The 21,885-nt window shown below is 39.8% G+C and overlaps 1 long non-coding RNA gene across 1 annotated transcript; it reads left to right on the top strand.

The window, feature by feature from the left end:
- The first annotated feature begins 2,290 nt into the window (after positions 1-2,290).
- On the top strand, positions 2,291-20,716 carry LOC106782268 (uncharacterized). Its single transcript, XR_002802309.2, has 3 exons — positions 2,291-2,672; positions 17,335-17,699; positions 19,298-20,716. It is a non-coding gene; the product is annotated as an uncharacterized lncRNA (long non-coding RNA).
- The last annotated feature ends 1,169 nt before the right edge of the window (positions 20,717-21,885 follow it).

Raw genomic sequence — 21,885 nt, 5'->3', positions numbered from 1 at the left:
AAGGACTTCAAGGTAAGACCTGAAACCATAAAACTCCTAGAAGAAAATATAGGCAGTACACTCTTTGACATCAGTCTGGAAAGGATCTTTTTGAATACCATGTCTACTTGGCAATGGAAACAGAAGAAAAACAGGTGGGACTTCATCAGACTAAAGAGCTTATGCAAAGTAAAGGAAACCAGGAATAAAATGAAAAGACAACCCAACAAGTGGGAGAAAATATTTGCAAATCATATATCCAGCAAGGGGTTAATATTCAAAATATACAAAGAACTCACACAACTCAACAACGAAAAAACAAATAACCTGATCAAAAAATGGGCAGATAATATGAACAGATATTTTTCCAAAGAAGATATTCAGATGGCCAATAGGCACATGAAAAGATGCTCAACATCACCAATCATCAGGGAAATGCAAATCAAAACTACGCTAAGATATCACCTTACACCCATTAGAATGGCTATAATCACAAAGACCAAAAACAACCAATGTTGGAGAGGGTGTGGAGAAAAGGGAACACTCATACACTGCTAGTGGGAATGCAAACTGGTGCAGCCACCTTGGAAAACAATATGGAAATTTCTCAAAAAATTAAAAATAGAAATACCATAGGACCCAGCTACCCACTACTGGGTATTTATCCAAAGAACATGAAAGCAACAATCAAAGAGACTTATGCCCCCTATGTTCACTGCAGCATTATTCACAATAGCCAAGAGGTGGAAGCAACCCAAGTGCCCATCAAAGGATTAATGGATAAAAAAATATGTGGTGTATACATATGCAATGGAATACTACTCAGCCATAAAAAAGACAAAATTGTCCCATTTGCAACAATATGGATGGACCTTGAGGGTATTATGTTAAGCAAAATATGCCAGACAGAGAAAGACAAATACTGCATGATTCCACTCATATGTGGAAGATAAACAAACACACAAAGAGAACCGTTTAGTGGTTACCAGAAGGGAAGGGGGCCGGGGGGTGGGCAAAAGGGGCAAAGGGGCACATATATGTAGTGACTGACAAATAATAACGTACAACTGCAATTTCACCATGTTATACGCTATTATGACTCCATTAAAATTTAATAAATAAATAAATACAGTCTTTAGTTCACTTGGTGAACTGTTTATCAAAAAACACAAAAAAGAGCCAAAAACCACCAAAGAGGTGGTCTTTGATTTTCAATTTAACAAGATTGCCTGACTATGTTACATGGAAAAACATTCTTCCTTTGGATACCTGGGCCTCCAAACCCACTGAATCCAAGGTTATAGAGCTAGAAAGGGAAAATTCTGAAAGTGAGCTGTAAGGAATAATGAGAGAGGCAGTTCTCACTTCTACTCTTTGGTTCTTAGATGCCTGGATCCTGACTATGAGGCAGATACTCCACAGAGTGGTCCCTGGGTTAGGGCGTATCCTGCACTCTCTGGGAGAGCACCTCAACTTTCAGTGGGTCTTTCCACCATCCCTTCAAGCCAGTTGCTTCTAGGTGATGAGGCGTGTGCTAAGACCAACAAACTCTGAGAGCATGAGCCCACCGTTGCACGTCTTTACCATAAAATGTGAGTCTGGTCAAGGTCAGTGCTGAATGGGTCTTTCTGGTGACCAGCCCCCACCCAGGAGCCGTCTAGCAGCCCACCCAGAGCTGCCTCAATAGAACAAAAGATGCTCCAAGTGCTCTTATCACTTTACAAGGGAATTACAAGGGTTTTAGGAGCTCTGTGCCAGGAACAGGGGGTAGAGACCAATATATATATTTTCTATTATCTCACAGATACCATGATGAAAGATAAACCTTCCTTAAGTAAACGAATGCGGGAAGAAGCATTGTGAGAAGAGAAAGCAAATCCATAACTTGAATATGTATTTATGCTTTAAGACTAAATTGCTGCCACCTCCATGATAAAAGGGCTCTCATGTCAACAACCTGCCACCAGGTTCCTGCTGATCCCTCCAGGGAATGGGGCCATATTAGGAAATCACCCCCGGCCTCTACTAGTGGTGGGTTGAGCATTCAAGCCGCAGAGACAGCCAGATCATCTGGGTGCAGGGAAGTCGCTGCTGCCATGCTCTTGCTGTACTCTGTCCCATTGAGAAGCAAAGGAATGGCAAGGGAGAGAGGTTGACTCACATGCACAGAAAGGATTGTCTTGTACTCCTGATTATTGAGAAACTTGTCTGCCATGCATGACCTTTGGCGAGCATTCACACAGGCCAAAAATGTTTTCTCCTTCTGCGCCTATTCATTTGACATACCTCTTCCCCAGATTTCTTTGTCCCTAATCTTCCCATGTTTTCTTTCCCTGACAGGCAGTCATTGTCCGTAAATTAAGATTGACCCATACATCAGGCCATTTCTCCTCCCATGCAAAGTGGGCAGCCACATGTCTACCTGATGTTCTGCCCACTGGGAAAATTTCCCTTTGCCTCACTTTCTGGGCCATCTCTGAGAGAGGCTGAATGCAGTGACCGTCCCCACTGCTGGAGCCAACACCCCCCCAGGCCCATCTGTATACCAAGCTTGTGCCTCCTCATCTCTCCACTGTTCATAGGGAATCCCCACTCGGCCTGAAGTGTAAGTTGAATGAGAGGTAGCAACGAATCAGCCTAGGCACCGCGGCAGTCTGAGCCACCTGATCATGCAGTCACTTGTGTCTTGCCAAGTAAGTAAGCTGGTTTTGGATATTCCATTCCCATTGAATGCTGGAATGCTGCTGCTCATGTCCAATTTTACAATTTTGGGGGCCAGATAACATCCAGTTCATGAGGGGTACTTTGCCATCCACAAATAGTCACAGTTTCACTTCTTCCTTTCCAATTTGGATCTCTTTTATTTCTTTTTCTTGCCAGATTGCTCTGGCTAGGACTTCCAATACTATGTTAAATAAGAGTGGTAACAGTGGACATCCTTGTCTGGTTCCTGTTCTTAGAGGGATAGCTTTCAGTTTTTCTCCATTGAGAATGACATTTGCTGTGGGTTTTTCATATATGGCCTTTATTATGTTGTGGTATTTTCCTTCTATACTCATTTTGAGTTTTTATCATAAATGGACGCTAGATCATGTCAAATGCTTTCTCTGCATCTATTGAGGTGATCGTGTGATTTTCACTCCTCATTTTGTTAAAGTGGTGTACCATATTGATAGATTTGTGGATGTTGAACTATCCCTGCATCCCTGGAATAAAACCCGCTTGATTATGATGTATAATCTTTTTAATGTATTGTTGTATTCAATTTGCTAGGATTTTGTTGAAGATTTTTGCATTGATGTTCATCAGTGATATTGGCCTGTGATTTTCTTTTTTTTGTGTTGTCCTTGTCTGGTTTTGGTATCAGGATAATGTTGGCTTCGTAGAATGAGTTAGGAAGCCTCCCCTCCTCTTCAGTTTTTTGGAAGAGTTTGAGGATAGGTATTAAGTCTTCTTTGAATGTTTGGTAGGATTCACCAGGGAAGCCATCTGGTCCTGGACTTTTATTTCGGGGGAGGCTTTTGATTACTGTTTCACTCTCCTTACTGGTGATTGTTCTATTCAAATTCTCTACTTCTTCTTGATCCAGTTTTGGAAGGTTGTATGATTCTAAGAATTTATACATTTCTTCTAGATTATTCAGTTTGTTGGCATATAGCTTCTCATAGTATTCTCTTATAATCTTTTGCATTTCTGAGGTGTCCATTGTAATTTCTCCTCTTCCATTTCTGATTTTATGTATTGGAGCCTTCTCTCTTTTTTTCTTGGTGAGTCTAACTAAAGGTTTGTCAATTTTGTTTATCTTTTCAAAGAACCAGCTCTTGGTTTCATTAATTTTTTCTATTGTTTTTTTAGTCTCTATTTTGTTTATTTCTGCTCTGATTTTTATTATTTCCTTCCTTCTGCTGATTTTGGGCTTTGTTTAGTCTTCTTTTGCCAGTTCCTTTAGGTGCACTGTTAGATTGTTTATTTGGGATTCTTCTTGTTTGTTGAGATAGGCCTGAATTGTTGTAAACTTTCCTCTTAGTCTTAGTCTACAATCTCACTATTGCATTTGAGAAAGAAAATTATGATATAATCGTTCACTCACAGGTTCAAGTAACAAGCTACTTTTGCTGTATCCCATAGATTTTGGCATGTTGTATCTTCATTTTCAGTTGTCTCTAGGAATTTTTTAATTTTTCCTTTGATTTCTTCATTGACTCAATTGTTGTTCAGTAGCATTTTGTTTAATCTCCACATTTTTGTGGCTTTTCTGATTTTCTTCCTGTAGTTGATTTCTGGTTTCATACCTCAGTGGTCAGAAAAGATGGTTGGTGTGATTTCAATCTTCTTAAATTTATTGAGACTTGTTTTTTGGCCTAATATGTGATGAATCCTGGAGAACGTCCCATGTGCATTTGAAAACAATGTGTATTCTGTGGTTTTTGGATGGAATGTTCTTTATATACCTACTAAGTCCATCTGGTCAAATGTGTCGTTTAGGGCCAGTGTTTCCTTACTGATCTTGTGTTTGGATGATCTATCCATTGGTGTAAGTGGAGTGTTAAAGTCTGCTACTATCATTGTGTTACTGTCTATTTCTCCTTTTATGTCTGCTAATAATTGCTTTATATATTTAGGGGCTCCTATGTTGGTTGCATAGATGTTTACAAGTATTATATCCTCTTGTTAGATTGTTCCCTTTATCATTATGTAGTGCCCTTCTTTGTCTCTGGTTACAGTTTTTGTTTTAAAGTCTATTTTGTCTGATGTAAGTATTGCTACCCCTGCTTTCTTTTCTTTGCCATTTGCATGGAGGATCTTTTTCCACCCAGAAGGCAAACTTTAATCACTTGACCTGGATCTTAACCAGTTTAGCGTGAAATATTTTGCTGTTCTAAGAGAGAAATGAAGTGACTTCTTCACACAGTGGAAGATACAATAGCTAAACTATGCTTTAGTTTTAGGAAATAAAATTGTGCTTATCTACAAGTATCAAAGACTGTTGTTAAATTAAAGAGAATGATTGAGGTTGGAGAAACACTTGTCCCACTTGTCTGTAAGACTTTTGTTTCTCTTTGGAAAGCAATTATGGTACTGGTGCAAAACATAAATATTCTGGAAGTATGTAATATGTGTCAAGGGAGCAATAGCAAGGTTAAAGAGAGAGAGTAAATGGCGTAATGAGAGTGTTTCTAAGTTTTACTCAGAAGTCGTCCCTTTTCTATGGTCTTTAAATCAACTTCCAACTTCTGCCTATACTACCTTTTGGATCCACAAAGAGGGGTGTTGAGACATTAAAATGTTTTCAATTATTTTCTTATTTTCTGTGTAATATTGGCATGCTGGTGTAGTGAGACCAATGGCTACCCAATAAGATGACCCATGGGCCAGTTTAACGTATTCCATCAAGAAAGCAGGAACTTGGAGGTAGAACCCCACAACACACTCCCATCCCCCCAGAAAGTTCAGCCCTTCTAAGTTGCTCATTCTTCACTTCTACAATCTTCTCCCTAAATTTTTTCCCAGCTCTCCACTATCTCTCTTCCGCCTTTCCCCTGAAACCACAGATACAACTGAATTTCACATTTGAGCAAAAACTAGAGCTTAGCCACAGTTCTTTAGTCATAGAAATTAAAATCAGGAACAGTGTAATACAGAAATCTTTCAACATCTTCAAAGAGAGTGAATAGTTATTTTTAAATCTATCAAAACTTCGTGTTTTGTAGCTATTGATAAACTGAGTCTAAAAGTGATACAGAAAGGCAGAGGAACTAGAATAGCCAAAACCATGTTGAAAGAAGAAATAAAGTTAAAGGAATTACACTATCTGACTTCAAGACTTACCATAAATCTAGAGTAATCAAGATAGGATAGTATTAGCAAAAGGACAATCAGTCAATGGAAGAGAGTCCAGATACAGAGCTACACATATACTACAGTCAAAAGATTTTCAACAAGAGCTCAACAGCAACTCAATGGAGAAAGGAAAATCTTTTCCATATCTGGTGCTAGAATAAATAGGTGTTCAAACTCGGGGGAAAAAGCCTCAACCTCTATCTCACATCATATACAAAAGTTAATGCAGGAAGTATCATAAACACAAATGTAAGAGCTAAACCTACAAAGCTTCTAGAAGAAAACATAGAAGAAAATCTTCACAACCTTGGGTAGGCAATTTTTTTTTAGAGAGAACACTAAGTATTCACCATAAAGGGAAATGATAAATTGGGACTTTGTCAAAATTAAATGCTTTTGCTCATCAAAAGATACCTCAAGAAAATGAAAATATAAGTCAAAGTCCAGGAGAAAGTATTCACAACATATAAAGGTGACAAAGGATTTTTAACTAGAATGTATTAAGAACTCCTATAATGCAGTAATCAAAAAACAAACAACTCCAGCCAGCCCTGATGGCCTAGTGGTTAAAGTTCAGCACACTCTGCTTGGGCAGCCCAGGTTCAGTTCTCGGGCACAGAACCACACCACTTGCCTGTCAGTAGCCATGCAGTGGCAGTAGCTCACATAGAAGAACTTACAACTATACATGCAACTATGTACTAGGGCTTTGGGGAGGCAGGGCAAATCTTCACCTGCAAAAAAAAAAAAAAGCCATTTTTTTAAATAGACAAAAGACTTGAACAGACACTTCACTAAAGAAGGTATATGAGGGGCCAGCCCGGTGGCACAGCGGTTAAGTTCGCATGTTCCACTTCTCAGCAGCCTGGGGTTTGCTGGTTCAGATCCTGGGTGTGGACAGGGCACCACTTGTCAGGCCATGCTGAGGTAGGCATCCTACATGTAAAAAGTAGAGGAAGATGGGCACAGATGTTAGCTCAGGGCCAGGCTTCCTCAGCAAAAAAGAGGAGGACTGGCAGTAGTTAGCTCAGAGCTAATCTTCCTCAAAAAAAGAAGAGAAAAAAAGAAGGTATATGAATGTCCAATAAACACATAAAGAGGGGCTCAAGATAATTAGTTGTTAGGGAAATGCAAATTAACTGTAATAAGATATCACTGCAAATTCACTAGAATGGTTAAAATTTAAAAGATTGAAAACATCAAATGTTAGCAAGGATGTGGAGCAAACAGAACTTTCATCATTGCTGGTGGGAATGTAAAATGGTATAATGACTTTGGAAAACTGGAAGTTTCTTAGATAGTTAAATATACATCTAATCCTATGACTTAGCAATGCCATTTCTAGTGTTCATCCAAAGGCAACGAAAACATGTCCACAGAAAGCCTCGTACGAGAATGTTCAAAGCAGCTTTATTCATAATAGCAAAACCTGGAAACAATCCAGGTATCCATCAACAGAATAAACAAACTGTGGTATATTCATACAATGAAATACTATTCAATAACGAAAACTGGTGAAGTGCTAACAATAAGAATGAATCTCAAAACTTTATACTAAGTGTGAGAAGTCTGACACAAAACAGTATATATTATATAATTCCAGGTATATGAAGTTCTGTAGCAGAAAAAAACAAATTTATGATGAGATCAGAGTAGCGGTTACTTCTCAAAGTGGAGGGGATTGACTGGGAAAAGGTGTGAAGGAGCTTTATGGTTGATGGAAATATATCTATATCTTGATTATCTTGATGGGGCATGAGTTTTATAGGTATGTGCATTTGTTAAAAGTGGTTTAACTGGGGGCTGGCCCCGTGGCCGAGTGGTTAAGCTCGCGCGCTCCGCTGCAGGCGGCCCAGTGTTTCGTCGGTTCGAATCCTGGGCGCGGACATGGCACTGCTCGTCAGACCATGCTGAGGCGGCGTCCCACATGCCACAGCTAGAGGAACCCACAACGAAGAATACACAACTATGTACCGGGGGGCTTTGGGGAGAAAAAGGAAAAAATAAAATCTTTAAAAAAAAAAAAAAAAAAGTGGTTTAACTGTATACTTAAGATCTGTGTGTTTCACTGTCTGTAGATTATATCTCAATTAAAAAACAACTCATTTCCTCTAAACAACTGGATCGTTCATTCTCTAGCTCTATAATCTTCTCACTTTCGATCAAGAGTGCATTAAGATTTGAAGTCTCTTCCCATCCACGTCCACCTCCTCTTTTAGCCTTTTGGACTGTGATGGAGGGAGTTATCATGAACATCATGCGGGAAAACAGGGGTCACTATGTCACTAGTCATTAACTACAGCAGACCAGAATATCAAGTAACATAAGTTGTTACCAATTTCAAGTAGAAAGAGGCATAAAACAAAAAAGGAAGAGTGTACATTTACAAAATGCACATAATAAAGGCTAATGAACTAATATTTAACTACCTTTAGATGATAAAGCTTGATATTTGAGAGAAAAGGTCACTTTCCTTAAGGGAGCAATGTCTTAACAAGTCAACTGCATCACTATTTCTGTGCTTCATTGGGAACAAGTTAATAATGTGCAAGCTATTTAAACTAAAATACAACTCACAATATTAATTTTTGTTTACCCTAAGAGACCAGCTACAGATGAAGTAACTCGTTTTTTTGTTTGGATTTTAGCAGCACACAGTCTAGACAACATTCCTAGCTTTTGTTGGTTGGAATTCAGCAGTCTTTTCAGTGGGCAGTGTAATTTAAATGATCCCTTATCTAGTTTCCCTATAATGTTCCTCTCGTTGTCTCAAAACCTTCTATTGAGATCAGAGTAGACATCTTTCCACTCACTCTTGATTTCCTTGTCCTATTGACAAAGATTCTCTCCTTGACCAAACTCTAGGCAAGCTTCTCTGAGCCCTCTTCCGCACTACGCCCCAACCTTGGTCTGTAAAGACTTGAACAAACATTAAGCTGGTTTCTAACGGCTCAAGGTCAAATCCCTAGGATGGCTCTAGCCCCACTTAAAGTCTCTGCCTAAGAAAACTCAAGGCTGCCAAAAGAATTTTGTTTGCTCCAGTCTACTCCTGAAGATAGGGACCCTCTTGGTCTCTTTGGGAGGGAAGGAGCCTGACTTCAGTACGTGCCAGTTAGCAAGTCCAGATGGATTTTACATGGACCAACCCCTTTTCCCCTTGATTTTTGTAAATTTTCCCTTCCCTTATTTTACGGAGTCCCTGCTCACCCTCCTCGATCCTCCCTCATTCTCTCTTTAAAATGCCCAGTTACCTCTCTGCAAATCAAAGTTGAGTTCAGTGGACTCTTTGCTCTACTGCTGTCATAGATCACTGACTAAAATCTGCTCTTACCACTCTCACCAGTGCCCAGCTGTGTCTGTCTTTGACACTATTTAGCTGTCACCGAAAAGGGGTTGAGCAGAGAAGAGCCTACCAGAGACTTACAATTAAATAAGAGAGACAGAGCACACAGACAACAAATATAAACACAGCTGCCATAGGATACTGACAAAAAAGTGGGTTGGAGATTTTGCAGCAGAATGATGGAAGTTGATCAAGAAATTCTTTCGCAAAGGAGAAATTTTGAGAAAGCAACAAGAGGGTGTATCTAGTTTAGAAAAGAGCAGAAGGTCACATCCAGCCTGAAGCAGTCTTGTCAGGGATGGAAACCAATGGTGTGCATAAATATTGTTTGAGTGACAGACAAGTTCAGTGAGAGTGGAGAGGTGAGGGTCATGAAGGAATAAGGCAGAATGGGGACTTCATCTAGGTTGTTGGAAAGTCTGCAACCCAGGGGTGTTAGTGCCACCCAAATAGCTAAGATAAATACAGCCAATGGTTAACGTACATTAGCATAAGGGAAGCCATCTTATAGAGGGGAACTAAGTTGGGACTATAAGATGACACTCCATTTTCCTTACTAGCAATGCTCTAGTCTGCACGTAGCTTAAAGAAGTATACATCTGCTTGCTCTGCTATTTTTGTAGCCTTGGCTTACACATAGACCTCCCTATTCTGATAAGGCAATGATGCTGTCCTTTCAGCCTTTCCAGGGATGTAACGACCTTGGTGAAAAAACCTCCACTGAGATCTGTTACCTGTGAAGAGAGAAAGGGATGCTCTGTAGTCTCAGGGATGACAGCTCCAGATGGTCAACATCCTGAGACTCCCCTTTCTCAGCCCATTTGCCCTATAAAACTGCTTCAAAATTGTGTAGTTTTAAGATGGTTCTTTAGGACACGAGTCCACCATCTTCCCCCTTGCTGGCGAGCTGTAATAAAAAGACCCTTTCTCTCTTACCACCTTGCCTTCTGACTGTTGGCTTGTCTTTCGGCCAGTAGAAGACCCCCTTTTGGCAGTTACAGGGGGACACCTGCTTTTGATTTAGTCACAGAGCACCCCGCAGTGGTCGCCATCCTGAGCTGAAATGGCCTCTTTTCCAACATGGCCAAGTGCAACCAGGTGACTGTGTACAAACCAGGAAAGGCTTTCGTGCCTCAGGCAGAGACTCTTCAGAGCAACTTCGAGAAGGAAGTCAGGGGCAAAGGGTGGGGGGCAGTTTAGAACAGCTGAGTCAGTCATCCGGCTTTTCAACACGCAGCTTTTGTGTCGGGACTCAGATCATAAAGGACCTGAGTTACTTGAGTTGGGGTGGAGGTAGGGATTCACTGTGTCTTCTTTCACTTTTCAGGGTTGTTATTGTTGTTGGTGTTTTTGTTTTTTGGTCCTCCCCTAGTTTGCTTGGCTAAGGCCACAATTTGAAAACTTAGAGATGTCTTCTCCTGACCCAATAGTGTTACCGAAACTGGAGTGGGTTCCCTCCTGGCGAGTTAAATCAGACTACACCAGAAGTAGTTGTCTCACAAAGTAAAGTATATTTGCACCAAATAGGAGACCACGGGGAATCATTTCCAAAGTCATGGTGTCCCCAAACAAAGGGAGGCAGGACATTTATTTTGGATGGGGAATAAATATTCGGAAGGGAGAAGTGGATACTCACTTCGGCAGGCACAGTTGGAAAACAAACTTCCTCATACACTGCAGGTTACGGGTAATAAGGCCTAAGTTCCTCCTGGAGAGATCTTAGCATAAAAAATGAGGCACAGGTCACAGGCATAGCTCTCTGGTGAGGCTTGGTCTCATTCTGGGTGGTTGGTGATTGCATCTCCTTAACATAACAACAGGACTAGGAACAATTTGGAGAAACAGTTGAAATATCCAAACCCACCCTTGCGTTCCACAGGGTAACTAGTCAGTGACAACAGCACAGTCCATGTTTATTTCACCTATATACACTCCTAGGACTTAAGTAAGTTCCCAAGTCCTTCCTTCCAATTTACTTCTGAAGTATCTTTCAACCCATCTCGACTTCATTTCCAAGGATTCTCTAATTTCCTGTTTCTCCTCTCCACCTCAATTCTCTATGTCATTGATCCTTCTATCAGAATCATCTAAGATCCAGATCTAATCTTGTCACATTCCAACTGAAAAAACTTCAATGTCACTCCGTTTCTTAACTGATAAACCCTCAGCATAGAGGTACCATCCAGCCCTGAGAGCTCCTTCTGCCTCACCGTCCATGACTCCTCCCCTCTGACCACCCCTCATCACCTGTATCCATCTTCTAGGTGCAAGCGAGTTGCCGTTTCTCAATCCTGCCAAGCATTTCCTTTCTCTCTGCCCTTACTTTCATAGTTCCCTCTGCCTCTAATGCCTTCACCCCCACACCTGTACCTCCGACCGGCGCTCTACATATCCTTCAACACCAGCTGAAATATTCCTTCCTCCATGAAACCATCTCGACTTTTCCAGACAAAATGAATCCTTCCCTCCAGTCTGCTCCCAAAGCTTATCTCCCCATCGCAATCCTCATTGCTTCAGTCTTTATTTAACACTGTAAACACATCATTTGTTTAAATAGTCTTTTATGAGATTATAAAATCCTGCAGGGTAGAAATGGAGTTACACACAGCATGTGACCCGTAATGAGATATTGCCTCAAACTGTCGACCATCTTCTTGCATCTTAATCCTCTCTTCCCATCTAGATCGTAAACCTCTTGAGGGATTAAATACTTTTATTCCTCCCCTCCTTCACTTTCCCGGTCCTTACTATTGTGATGAATCTAAATTATCCTCTTATCTGTAGAAGGATGGATTACATCACCTAATGGTCCCGATTCCGGGTCTAACGTTTGGTAATTCTAAGGACAAACAATAGCAACCCAAGAAATACGTCATGCTGACTTCACAAGGGCTGCCTAGGTAGTATTCATCCTTAGGAATTGAACAGCAATCACTTTTTTTAAGTAGAAAAGAGGAATAGAAGCAATGAAGATCCTCCTCCTGTACGCTTCTGTTTATTGACAACCTACCATGTACCCGACAGTGCTCTAGGCACAGGGTACACAGCAGAGAACAAAGCACACCAATGCCCTGCTCTCTGAGGAGCTTGTGATTCAGGTGGGGAGAGAGACAACACACAAAGACATACACGGCACGGTCAGGTGGCCACAATGCCAGGAACCAAAAATCCTACATTACCACTATTTACAACAATAACCACAATAACATAAAGCCAGGTAAGGAGCTAGGGAGCAGTGAGAGGTGATGATATTTAGACGTGAGTCAGGGACGCCTCTCCAAGGGGCTGCCCACATGTGCAGGAAACGCTGCCAGGTGGTCCCCAAAGCCACCCTCCCTGGTATCTCAAGAGCAAGACTCTGCAGCATGGTTAGAGCCCAGAGCTTGGCCAAAAACAGGCACACATGATTGTTTAACTCATACAGGAAAAGAGCATAAGAAGGTCAGTGAAGAAACAGATAAATGGGCAAACAAATTACAGTATAGTCACAAAATAGAATATTATATAGTCATCAAAAATGGTGGTTTAGAGAGGTTTTTTTTTAACCTGGAAAAACATTGACTCAATAAAATTCAGAGCAACTAACTATATATGCGTATGATCTCATCCAAATTAAAAATTACAATCATGTGTATGTGCACAGAAAGTATACCAGAAGGAACATGAAATCTTAACAGCAAGTGTCTCTAGTTAGTAGACTCACAGGTGAATTTTATTCTCCTTATGCTTTTTTATATTTTTAACAGTTTCTACCTCAAGCATGTATCACTTAGCTTTTTCATTTTACTTTTTTAAATTTTTATTTTATTGCAGTAAGAACAAATGAGATCTACCCTCTTAAACTAAGTGGGCAGTGCAGTATTGTTAATTATAGGTACAATGTTTCATTTTACTGGTAATTTTCATTAAAAAAATATGCGTGCATTAAAAATGACTCAAATAGTGGACAGCTAATCTCCTACAAATGTGCCAAGAACATACGATGGAGAAAAGATAGTCTCTTCAATAAATGGTGCTGGGAAAACTGGACAGCCACATGCAAAAGAATGAAGGTAGATCATTATCTCACACCATATACACAAATAAACTCAAAATGGATCAAAGACTTGAAGATAAGTCCTGAAACCATACAACTCCTGGAAGATAATATAGGCAGTACACTCTTTGACATCAAACTTAAAAGGATCTTTTCGAATACCATGGTTTCTCAGACAAGGGAAACGAAGAAATAAACAAGTGGGACTTCATCAGATTAAAGAATGTCTGCAAGGCAAAACAAACTAGGATCAAAACAAAGAGATAACCCACCAAGTGGGAGAAAATATTTGCAAATCATATATCCAACAAGGGGTTAATCTCCATAATATATAAGGAACTCACACAACTGAATAACAAAAAAAACAAACAGCTTGATCAAAAAATGGGCAGAGGATGTGAACAGACATTTTTCTAAAGAAGATACACAGATGGCCAATAAGCACATGAAAAGATGTTCAACATCACTAAGCATCAGGGAAATGCAAATCAAAACTACACTGATACCACTTTATGCCTGTTAAAATGGCTGTAATCACTAAAACTAAAAATAACAAACATTGGAGAGGGTGTGGAGAGAAGGGAACCCTCATACACTGCTGGTGGGAATGAAAACTGGTGCAGCCACTATGGAAAACAGTATGGAGATTCCTCAAAAAACTAAAAATAGAACTACCATATGACCCAGGTATTCCATTACTGGGTATCTACCCAAACAATTTGAAATCAACAATCCAAAGTAACATATGTACCCCTATGCTCATTGCAGCACTATTCACAATAGGTAAGACATGGAAGCAATTCAAGTACCCATCAACCAATGATTGGATAAAGAAAATGTGGTGTGTACACACACACACACACACACACACACACACACACACACACACACTGGAATACTACTCAGCCAGAAAAAAGATAAAATCATCCCATTTGCAACAACATGGATGGACCTGTAGGGTATTAAGCTAAGCGAAATAAGCCAGACTGGGAAAGACAAACACCATAGGATTTCACTCATTTGTGGAATATAAATAAACACACTGACAAAGAAAACAGTTCAGTAGTTACCAGGGGAAGGGGTATGGGGATGGGCACAGGAGGTGAAGGGGAGCACTTATAAGGGGACAGGCAAGAAATAATGTACCACTGAAATTTCACGATAATGTAAACTATTATGAACTCAATAAGAAACAATCATTCAAATAGCATAGATGTGCATAAGGTGGAAAGTAAAGGCCTTCCCTGCCCTCACTCCCAGTTTCTCTCCTCCAAGTTTTCACACTAACAGCATCTTTCAGTGGGCTTTTCTGCACTCTTAGAGAATTTTTTAATGCAGGTGCAAGCAGATATATTATTATCTCCCCGCTCCCCACCAATGGAATCAGAACATATATAACATTACATAATTTATTCTTTATTTATTTAAAAAGATTTAAATACAGTCCTGTATCAGAACACAAAGAGATACCTCATCCTTTTTTCAACCCCTGGGTAGAACTCTCATTTGATGTTCTATAATTTATCTAAACAGATTGTTTACAACTTTTTTCTATTACAAACAGGGCTGCAAAAGTAATAGCCTGCAGTTCAAAAGCACTGCAGCCAGAATAGTCATTTGATGCTCAGGGCTCTGAGAAGAGAGCAGTTCAGTAGCCGCATGTGGATCCGACTTCGCTGAGGCTAGATACTCCTAGACTGAAAGTGTCTTCACAGATCTGGCTTCTCCACTGGTTTCTAGGTTAAGAGATTATTTCTCAGAGCCCTTCGGCTGAAGAGTCATTTCTGAGATTGACCAGTGTCTGCTGTTGAAAGGAGCAACACACACATGTCCCAGGCTGTGCTCTGTGAGCTTGCACTGGGCACAGGCCCTGTATGTCTCCTCTGAGTCTCTTGATTGCCTCCTTTTTTCCTTTCTCTAAGCTGAAACCACCCACCAGGTTGGCCTCCCCTTTCAGCCTCAAAGTACCACCCTATCAAGTATGGGATCTAGCTTTTTGCATAGCCATTAAAGAGCCAGATGACCCACCCAGAAGGGGAGTCCTGATGGAGTAAACCTTAACCAGTAAGAAATGAGAGATGAGTAGCACTGGGAAGACGATCCCCTTAACATTATCTCTTCTGTGGACTACTCAGAGACCCTGTTCCTCCTTGCAACTCCTCCAGAGAAATCCTGCCTGCTGACTGAAACCACCCAGCCACCTGCTGAGTCTCCTTGCACTGCTTCACAATTTTCCTTGTTTTATTTCTCTTATTACTCTCCCTCAAGTCCTCTGACTTGCACATTCCAAATAAAGTGTCAGCACTTTATCCTTGCCTCAGGCTCTGCATTCTAGAGGGCCTAGGCTAACATATACATTAAAAGGAAAACAAGCTTTTATTTTCTTTTTCTGGGCAGTACCCAAGAATGAGTATTTTTTTTTCCTTCTTTTTAATTGAGGAAACATTTAAATCAAAGAACTGCCCTGTAAGGTGTTTTTAAGGACAAATTCTAGAAATAGAGAAGGTCTTGTGTGTGTGTGTTTTATGTGCGGGTATACATATGAGTGTGAGGCAAACTGTCATACCTCTTTTTCATCACAACAATGTAATAAATAAATAAAACATCATTGTTTAAGCAATAAAAGGATCAATGCTGCAAAAAAAATCCTTGTACAAACATACACGTACCTTTTCTTATGCATACATATGTGTAGTTGTGTACGTATTTAATTTTGTGTACTTTGTGAATTACCTGGAGGATAAATTTCTAAAAGTGAAAGTATTGGGTCAAGGGATATATGTTTGTGTTTGTGTGTGTGTGTGTGTGTGTGTGTGTGTCTGTGTGAGGAAGATTGGCCCTGAGCTAACATCTGTGCCAATCTTCCTCTATTTTATGTGGAATGCTGCCACAGCATGGCTTGATGAGCAGTGCTAGGTCCTTGCCCAGGATCTGAACCTGTGAACTCAACATCCCCAAAGTGGAGCGCAGGAATTTAACCACTACGCCACCAGGCCAGTCCCAAAATATATGTATTTTTAATAGATATTGCCAAATTGCTCTTCAAATTTTCACATAGTTAACCTTTCACCACAGTGGATACTGTTTCCTCAAATCCCTTGCCAATATAGAGTACTATCAAACTTTTTAATCAGTTGGGTGTTTTTGAAAATTCCTACTGGCATTTTCATTAGGATTTTATTACTGTGTAGATTAATTTAGAATTGGTGCTTTGACAGTTGCTATCTAAGAACAGAGTATGTACATTTTTAACATCTTCAGCAGAATTGTGAGGTTTTCTTCATACAGGACAGGTACATTTTTTTTTGTTGTTGTGAGTTCTGTTGGACTGTAAGGGATCATTCCTCCCATTACACTTTCTAAGTGGTTTGTATTTCTATATATTAATTTTGAAACCAGCTGCAATTCTGAATGTTCTATTGCTTCCAGTAAGTTTTCAGTTGATTCTTTTGGAACAAAACTATATTACCTGCAAATAATGATAATTTTGCCTCCTCTATTCCAAAATAGAGCCTCTCATTTCATCTGTCACTAATTAATTCATTCAACAAATAATTGAGTTTCTACTGTGTGCCAGGCACTAGACTAGGCTATGAATTTAAGATATTTGAGGATTGTTTTCAGAACTGGGTTCATCCTTGTTTTTTTCATTTAATTTTCATGTGAAAATTTATGCTCTTGGGTTTCATTATTAAATGTGATATGGTATTTGCTTTGAAATATACATATTTTTATCAAGTTAAGGATACATTAACCTATACCTATTTTACTACAAGAACTTTTACCAAAAATGATCTTGAATTTTGTCAAATGCCTTTTCAGCATTTATTAGGATGATCACAATATGCTTCTTAATCTATTACTATGGCTGATTATATAATATTAATCCCATTTTATAACTATTTTGGAAATTCTGCAAAGAACCTTTTTCTGTTGAAGTGTGCTGCTATTCACTGATATTTCAAATCCCAGTGAAATGTTAATGTAGTCCTTTATTCTATGTGCTAACATTTTATTCAGGATTTTAGCATATGTGAGACTTGTTTGTAGGGTTTTAAAATGATTTAGATGATAAGAAAAACATGTACTCCCTGAGACTAAAAGGCACATTAATTTTGTATTTTCGTGCCTGCAGAATCCAGAATTGAGAAGGAAACAAGAACAACGGCAGGAGATGCTCCCTTCCTCTGCTTGAAGTCTCGGCTTAACATCGCTCTGTGAGATTATCAGTGGACCTGAAAATGGGAAGAGTCCGTCCTTTGATTTGCCAAAATGTATCACCAAGAACTAACACACAAAGCTTAAAGCTTAACAGCATACGTTTGTAGTCACGTAGACTTGAGTTCAAATTGTGGCTCTGCCATCACTGGCTCCTTGACCTTAGAAAAGCCAATAACCTCTCTGTGGTCTACAAAATGGGGATTACCACTCCACCCACCTTATAGGGCTGTAATGAAGACGAAACACAATAACACGTCACAGTGGTTAACGCAGTACCCGGTATGTTAGACATGTTCAATTAATCCAGCTATTATTATTGAGTAATAGTTCCTTATTGCTACTCTACTGTAGAATCTTCTAAAGTTAAGCTTAAAGAGCTCTCAAATCCATACGCTGTAGGTGCTTCTAAACTGAAAAGTTTATGCCTCCTCCTCAGACCCGCCTTGGTTACCACATCTCAAGCAGCAGGTCACCACTTCAGTAAGGCATTCTGACTCAGAAAGTTTACACATTTAGAGATTATTGTTATCTGCTATGCTCTATTACAGCATTCTTCTCTGTCAGAAATTGAAGCACTTTTGGGCCAACGCTACTCAGAAAGAAGAAAAGTTATTAAAACGAGAAATTTAAAAAACATACACAAGCATTAGTGCCTAAATTAACTGAAAGTACATAATGCCGACAGTGGGCAAGTGATCTGGCAATGGTGGTGGCTGACATCACAGTCATTTTCAGCTAACCAAGCTGTTCTTTAAGGGACTAAGACAAAAATGGAGGCTTTCTGAATTTTCAGACACCTGTCTTTAATTATTGACCTATCTTGTTAGTGAATCCCAAAGATGGCAGTAAAGCTCAGAAACAGTATTTCTTTCTTTCCAGCTGACGCTGATAAGGACCTATCAGAGTGGCCACTTACTTATGGTTTCTAGAAACGCAATTGAAGTTCAAGGTCTGGGCTCCACTGAAGTGACCATTAGCAAAGTTCCAAAAAAGAAAGAATGTGGGGGAGATGGTGGCTGATGAGAGAGATGGTTCTCTCTTTTAATTTCCACTCCCTGAAAGCTCTAGTCTCCACCCATAGCTGCAGCCAACTGTGAAACTGAGACCACCGGGTCATCTGCTTGTATAAATATGGCCATGCAGCTAGTGATTCTGAGCATCCGACCAAATGATGATAAATTCTCTGCAAATCATTTTTAAGTCCTGCTTAGACAGCTGTTTATGTATAGGTATGCTCAAAGGAGTGGCCTCAGGTCAGGTCCAAGTCTTTTATGAAACTCATGGCTCCTGGCACGAGCCCAGATTGCTCATTTCTATCCTGCCTTGCATCAGAATAATCAAATTAGACCTTAAGCTATTAAAATGAAGACAGATGCACTAGAATACTCTAACCAGAATGGGAAAAGTGGTGTAATTTCTCCTCCTGGGCATTTGCTGTATTAATGAAACGTGGCCAAAAGTCCTGTGCTGACCAGACACAGGGCCCCTGTGTCAAGTAAATATATAACAGAGGGAAACAAGGACAACTCCACAGGTGACAAGGGTGCAAAGGGTTTGTTGTTCCAACATAAAAAACACAAAATTTGCTAAGCAAAATTGAAGTGAGAAACTAGGAACATAGACATATATATATACATATTTTTTCATTCCCAAGGTATAAATGCATAAATTGAGTCTTTATAAACTAAAGAAAAAAGACATGAAGGCAGTAAAATAAAACATTAACAGTGAGTTGTGATATGATGGGTAGTTTGGGTTATTTTCTTCAAAACTTAAGTATTTTCTACACTTCAACTTTTCTACAATGAATCTATATTACTTTAACAAATAGGAGCATTTACCCAAAAAAGTGGAATTTTTTTTTTTTAACTAAACAGACTCAACGCAAACAGCTGGAACCAGAGCAGACTTAAAAGCAGAGTTAAACTCAACACTCCTTGCTAAGGAAACCCGATCATGATTCTCAGCCGAGGCCATCTCCAGCATCCTGTCTGGGACCGGGCAGAGGGTTAGCTGAGAGATGCTGGGAAGTCCGCTTTGGCTGGTGGTTCCAACAACACTTCTAGTCCTGAGACAAAAACCAGGAGAGTACAGTTGTTCCTGATTGGTGGTAAGATAACACTCAAATTGAAAACGATGATTCGTCAGCTTTATGGAGAGAACACAGGCTCACACCTCCCAATATGTCTCAGTCTGCAATTAATTGTCAATGTGCCATTAGAAGCCAGCCTCACAGTTATTAAACAAAGCAAAGATGGTGAAAACAAAACAAGTTTATGATCTACAACAAAGAAAAAGAGCCAATAGAATCGGGGACAATACTCCATGTGAAAAAATATTGTCCAACTGGAAGAGAGGAAGCAACTGATTATTATGCAAAAAAAAGAGGCAACTACAAAAAAGAATGGGGAGAGGAGGAAAAGGCACACGGATTGAAACAATCGTGGTCAGAAAGAGCAGGAGCTGATGTCATACTTGGCACTCGCTGAAGTAATACTCATTCCTCTGAGGGATGGTTGAATACGTTAAGGAAAAATAAAAAATATACTATTTGCAACCATACCAGACTTGATCAGGAATGAACTCCAGAGACATCTATGCATGTGGAAGAAGATAGACACCAACCAGTTTGCGTCACAACCTGGCTGTCACGTCCCACTTACCGAAGAACTTACCACTGACGGTTTGAAAGAAAATGCATATTTGTTTTTATCAAATAAACTCAGGAAAATAGTACTAAAAAATCTATGAGTTTCAAAAGAGGTTTGGCTAAGTGCTTACAACGTCCACTGCAGTGTTTGAAGCAGCTGCCCTCCTTAGCAAAGTTGCCTGGGAACTGACCAGCCCAAAGAAGGCCTGGACCACCGTATTTCAGTCAAAGTGTTCAGGAGCAGAAGCAAGAGATAGCCAAACTACGCACATCTCCAGTCTATAAATGCGGACTGCTATAAGTTGAAATATCCTAAATCGTCTTTGCGAGTCTCCTTTTCTTAGCTGTTCATAATCGTGGATTTCCACTCATGCATCTCACGTTATCCCCTTGGAAGGAATTCACTAAAATGTTCATGGTATATTCACTACACTTGGGTGCACACCAAGTCAACATTTATTAGATGTTTCTGAATATGATTATTTCAATAGATATTTTTGGCATTGTTTTTTAATTAAAGAAATTGTTTTTGTATCCTATCCTATTCTAACTGTCCCAGCTTGCCCCTCAAGGAGTGTAATCTCTTCCTTCTTCAGGTCTTGATGGCTTCTGTACCTCTCTTAGGAAATACTCTATTTTACCTTTATTATTGTTTGTGTTTGTATTTATTTCATGCATTAGGCCGAGAACAATTTAAGGCAGGATTTGTCTGTCTCAGCTTTGTATGATCTCTAACACTTTGCAAGTGGTAGGAACTCCGGAAATATGTTTTGAGATTAATTGGATACAATTATTTGGCATAGACGATATGAGTTATGCTGTCCTAGATAACTAGTAAAAAATATCCAAAATTGCATTCATGATATCATTCACATCCATCAATCAAAAGCCTGCTCATTGCCCTGCATTTTTAATGATTAATGCCACCAACAATCTCCCAGATACCTCCCTATCACCTTCATATATTCTTTCCTTCGTTACCCACCTAGTTCTGTTGTTGCCACTTCTACAGCAACTCTTCCCTCTTCTAATTTCTTCTGTCTTGCTATAAGTGCTTTATTTCATAATAGACTCCATGTAAGACCTTCCTAATTTGGCTTACTCCCTTCTGGTGCATCCTTCCCACCACTGCCAAGGTAACCTTCCTAACACATAAGATCTTACTTGTTTTCTTCCTCAAAAACCTCAAAACACTCTCAGTTACCCAAAACCTACATGGCTTTTCCCAAGGCCACTAATCTCATCTCAAGCCAACTCTCGGCCTCATTTCCAGCTAATTAGAGCCACAAGTCCCACACTCTGGCCACATGGGTCATTCACCAGTTCCCAACATCTTATACACTTTCATCGCTTGTCTTTAGGGAACTGCCTAGACAGTTCCCTAAAATTTTAAAAATTCTATATGAAGGTCAGATTTATATAGAATCAAGTTTAACAGAACGAGGTAAATGGGAGGTACCGGAAACTTCTTCAGCTATCAGCAGTCATGCATTTCTTTAGCAATAAGAGTACAAAAGAAGTAAAGCTAGAAGCAGAACCACTCAACATCATCCCAATGATGTATACCTCGTAGGTATCAAACTCCTGGACAGCAAAAAAGTGACTGCACATTTTGATCCTGGAAGGGGAGCAATTTTTGTCTCTTTTGTTTCCTCATCTCCCAGGTGCCTAGAACAATGCCTGCCACATAGTAGAAACTAAATAAAGACCTGTTGAAGGAGGGAAAATATCACGAGGCCTATTCTATATGGAAGAAATTGAAGTGGATGCATTCAATGGGTGCCCACTCTGCACCTGGCAGTGCATGAACACTGG

Source organism: Equus caballus, chromosome 20 (genome assembly GCF_041296265.1).
Source record: "Equus caballus isolate H_3958 breed thoroughbred chromosome 20, TB-T2T, whole genome shotgun sequence".
In the NCBI taxonomy this organism is placed as follows: domain Eukaryota; kingdom Metazoa; phylum Chordata; class Mammalia; order Perissodactyla; family Equidae; genus Equus; species Equus caballus.
Note: the sequence above shows the minus strand (reverse complement) of the source record. Positions and strands in the feature narration are given on the sequence as shown.